Below are 5479 nucleotides of genomic sequence, written 5' to 3'. Positions count from 1 at the left end.
TACGAAAATATATTATCTTATTATTTTATCAAAATCTATAATATTTCTACGAACCCAAATCAAGATCAGAGAAAAATATTATCTTAACAAGTTTATTAATTCATTCTTCGTGTCGATAGACGAAGGTCATATTAACCTTAGAAGGTGACGTGGTCAAAAAAATAACGCGGGAAATGTTGTTTGCATGGCCCACGTTAGATTCTTGGGATACTTTTTCACTTTTCGTATTTTCTTACCATTTTTTAAAAATGGAATAGAAAATCACAAGATAAGAAATCAATCTGACACTTGAGTGAATAAAAATTAAAGTTTAATCAATCAATTAAATTATCATGATTTCCCAGTAATTAAATCTCGAATTTATATTGTGAGGCACATATTTTAAGCTAACTGCATGTCGAGTACTGGAGCAGAGCTTATGATCACTCATTCTTTACTCGTTCGAGAAAGCTTCAGATACAAATTTCAATTAAAGAATTTTTTTGTTCAAGCTATGATATTTTTTTTTGTTCCTAATGATCAAGATCTACCATACAATAAAAGAAAAACGATATTAATTAGGATCGTCTGATAAGATGTAAAGAATAGTACTGTTAAATATGGTGTATTAGTAGTACTGATAAATGTTTGCATTAGTTATGTTGAGATTTTTTTTTTTTTGAAGTGTTAGATTTTGTGTATCAAAAATAGCATGTGTATTACTTAATTTTAAAAAAAAAAGGATATTTGTTTACAAACATATCCTTTACAAATACAATGGAAAGTATATGGGAAAAATCTTGACAGACTGTATTTAACAATGATAATGCAAGTACTTAAACTCTTTGCATTGCTAATATGTAATAATTTTTCATTTATTAATTATACATAGCATATTATCAAATAGAATGCATAATTAATATTTGTATTAGTTATACGTACACTAATTGAAAAGGTGTATATATCCAACAAATTATATTCCTGCATTATTTTTCTATTGTGTCCTACCGAACAATTTGATTTCTCATGATATTTAATAAAGAAACTACTTGTTATAGTATCATAGACTAGTTGTTGCATAACAAAAGATGGTGGAGCAGCACAATTCTTAGTTATATTAAATAGCCATAGACAATTGAGCTTTCAATAGTTGAGTATTTGCGAGCCCACAAGGAAGAATCATAATTAATTTATCTAAATGGATAGGGTGATAGAGTTAATATGATTCCTTATAATCTGAGGTAGGTCAAAAGAATGCCTTAAATGGCCGATAAAGAAAAATAACTCCGAGATAAGTTTTTAGTACCTCTCAGTCCTTTGTGAAATAACTTATCCCAAAATTAATAATTATGATTGGGATAAGTTATTCCTACTTGTGGATGGAATACTTATCTCGGGATAAAAATGTAAAATAACAAAAGTATTCCCTTAAACCCTTTTTATAAACAAACAACTTATTCTTAGAGGGTATTTTTGTAAACAAACAACTTATTCTTAGAAATTATGTCATACATACTTGACAGACCAAACAACCAATTAAAAAAATCTCAACATAATTAATCTTAGCATGACTTATTCCAATATAACTTATCTCATTATAACTAATCCCAACATAACTTGTCTTCGAACCAAACGACTCCTTACAAAACTAGCTAGGGGTGGGGTGGGGTGTGGTAGGGGATGTAGGGTTGGAGGTTGGACACTTACACTCTGTTTGGATCATTGTTACCCATTGTATTGTATTGTATCGTTACTATACCTACAATGTTTGTTTTGATTGTTACTTAAATGTATTGTATTGTATTGTTAAATTTCGTTGTTACGTAACATTGGAAACCCCTATTTATGGAACAACTGATTTGGTGTGTTCCCATTGTTACTTATTTCCTTTTTCCAATTATATCTTTACATAATATTTCAAAATACTATTTTACCTTTTACCTTATATTATTTAATTCTAGTCAAACCTCCTACCCTAGAATAATTAAGGATATTTTAGTAAATTTATAAATTACAATACAATACAATACGATCAAACCAAACAATTAAAATGTTATTAAACAACAACAAACAATACAGTCTAGCCAAACATTGTATCTACCATACAGTACAGTACAATAGAGTATAATACAATACAATATATTATGAAACAATGGGTAACAATGATCCAAACAAAGTGTTACTTTCTTGCTAGAATTGGCACTCTTGTGATTTACCATACTAGTATTTAAGTTAAACACTTCAACACCTTGTTTGGATAATTGTTACTCGATATATAGTGTTATTAATTTAAATATAATGTTTCTTTATTGTAATTGTTATTAAAATTTATATTGTATTGTCAAAAATCATCATCATTGGTGGATGGGCGAATCATGTTACGGTATGAAAGGGGTTGAGATGAATCCACCTCTATCCCATGTTACGTAATGACAAAAAGTATCATGTAACAATTGATGATTTGGTGTGGTCACATCGTTACGTTGTTATTATTAAAATTTTATTTTTACTTAATTTATTATCTAATAAATATTTTTTATCATTTACCGTACCCTTTATGATAGTTTTATTTCATATTCTATTTTTCTTGTTGATTGATCCTTTAAATTGGTTATATCTGAATTATATAACGAAAAAATGATACAATCTATCAAAATATTGTATTCATCAGCATAATTTAATATAATTCAATATATTATGAAACAATACATAACAACCATCAAAATAAACTCTAGCTTTTTTTTTGTCCACGATAATTTCTTTCATAAATTACAAAAAAAAGAAGGTATATCATTAGTTAAACTCTTTAATTCAAGGTTTAGTGTACCAAATAATTTTAAATAAAATAAAGGTATATGTATCAATTTTATTCCAATATATAACAAGAATGCAAGTATAAAATATATAAATACAAACATATATTTAAGTAAAGAAATTCTAGACAAAACACAATCCAGAACAAGCTCTCAAAAATTGAAATACTACACATATATTTTCATTTGATATGAACAACCTCAAATATTTCAGTCAGGATTCATTTCTATTTGAATGAAAAATAATTACTTAGCATGTTTGGTCAAATTCTTATGAAATTACAAGAGGGGAGGGAGGGGGGGGGGGGGGGGGGGGGGGTGGGGTCTTAATATACATATTTCTTGAAATTATAATATTTTTTCTTCTAGGTCAAAAACTTATATTCTATAACACAATTGGTGATAGTCTTATAGTTGCTTAATTAGTAGTATTGTTGTGTAGTTGTTATTGGGGTAGCTAGGGTTGAGGAAGGTTATTCGATTTTTTTTTATAGAATATAAATATATATATATAAATATATATATATATATATTTATTTATTGAACCTCACTTCGATTTTTTCGTGTGTTTATTTCTTTATATTTGAAGTTCGAACTCCTAGTGAAAATCTTGACTCCACCGTTTATCGTTATTGTTCTTGTTCATCAAGATGTGTCATACAAGACAAAATATAAGAAAAAAGATCATGTCAATTTGTCATTATGAAATCTGAGATACAATCTGCATGGGATTCTATCACGATAGCCAAGAATTTGATCTTATTTCCATAATTAACTCTCTTGTGATTTATCATACTAGTATTTGAATTTTAACATCCTAACACCTAGTTTGGATGGTTGTTATTGTTCTTAGTTTAAATATAATATTTATTTTGATTGCTATTTAATTTTTATTATATGGTGTTATCAAATTAATTAGCATCATCAATGAAGTCTGAACTTTTACTAAGTGATTTTGAATATAAAGAAGTAAACACACAAAGATATCAATGGGATTCAAAATCTACTATAAATACATAAAAAAATAAATTGACCTTATATGCATAGCGTAATTTTTAGACGAATGGAGTTCATATTATGGTACCTTAGCTTCACCCTAGTCCAGTTTAACGTAATGAAGAAAAGTCTCATTTTATGTAACGACTGATTTGATGTGATAATGTGGTTATGTTGTTATTTTTTTCTTATTTTTTCTTTATTAAATGATAAATATATCTTATTATTAATCGCACCTTTTATGTTAGCTCTACTACGTACCTTACGTTTCTTGTTGATTTATGCTTTAAATTGATTATATTTGATATTGTGTAACGACGCAAAATTAATGATATAATCTAACCAAGCATTTCACTCATCGAAATAATATAGTACAATACAATACAACACATATCTAGTGAAATCTTACAAAGTGGAGTCTGAAAAAGGTAGGGTGTAAGCATACTCCACCACTACTTCGTGGAGGAGATGCTATTTTTGAAAGACCCTTGGCTCAAGTTTATAAAATCCAAGTAAAAGAAGAAGAAATTTAGAGAAATCATAGCGAAAAAGAAAAGCAGTGTAAGTCTACAAAAATAATAATAAAAACAACAAAATAATGTGATAGTAAAAAAGCAATAACAACACAACACAACTAGTCCTATGACAGACCCTAAAACCTTCACAAGGCAAGACAACACTCTACCTGTACTAGCCTTCTACCCTGTAACATCTCGCAATTTGAAATAGTTAGGAAGAAGCTAAGAATTTGAAATAGTCATTTTTGGAAAGATTGAAAATCTGGAAATTTGTTGAAGTTAGGAAAATTGAGTTTTTGGTCAACTTCAAATAGCCATAACTCCTAGCTCAGAATGCGTTAGGTGTACTTCCAGATATGGTTGGAAAGCTCTTGGAATAATCTTTCCAACGCCTCTGAGTTTGCTTGATTCCGAGTTTGTATGAGTGAGTTATGCCTTTGGAAGTTGGGCTGTTCAAATAAGGAAATGTCCAATTCGTATTTTTGAAGGGTATTTCAGTCCTTTCCTTATCCAATTAATTAAATTCGTTTTAGTAAATTAATTAAGGGTCTAAACTGAACTTGGTCAGTTTTATGCTTTTGGAAAAGAGTTAGGGTTTTTAGAGAAGAGGAAAGAAGAGGAGAAAAGAGAAGGAGAAGTAAGGAAATCGTCAAGTTCGTCGAGTTTAGCTTGTGGATTTCGTCGGGGGTGATCCCTACAAGGTATGTGAGATCACATAGCGTTGTGTTAGTTCACCCACGCGCCAAACATGTTAATTCAGTGTATTTTCGTCCTAAAAAGATTGAGAATTTGATGTTCTTGATAGTTGTTATTGAATTGATTTCGTTCTCGAATACAAGTTGGGATTAAGGAGTTTCTTGATGTTAAGGCGTTGTTTCCTTGAGTTTTTTGGGTTAGAATTTGTGTATATGATTTGGGTACATGAATCTAAAGTGAATTTGAGAAAAAGAATCGGATTAAAATGATTTAGGATCAGAGAACGAGGTCAAATATTCGTCAGATTGCGTCTGTGGGAAGGCTGGCGCGACGCGCCCCCAGAGCGCCAGGAAGGCTGAGGCGGCGCACAGCAGTGCGCCAAATTTGAGCCCCAGTAAGTTGGGGCTGGCGTGGCGCGCCTGGGGTTCGCCCAAATCGTCGTTTTTCACCAGTTTTCGTCGTTTAGCCTATTTAAGT

This window comes from Solanum tuberosum, unplaced genomic scaffold (assembly GCF_000226075.1).
Source record: "Solanum tuberosum cultivar DM 1-3 516 R44 unplaced genomic scaffold, SolTub_3.0 scf00225, whole genome shotgun sequence".
Classification (NCBI taxonomy): Eukaryota; Viridiplantae; Streptophyta; class Magnoliopsida; order Solanales; family Solanaceae; genus Solanum; species Solanum tuberosum.
The sequence above is the reverse complement of the archived record's forward strand: the minus strand, read 5'-3'. Positions refer to the sequence as shown.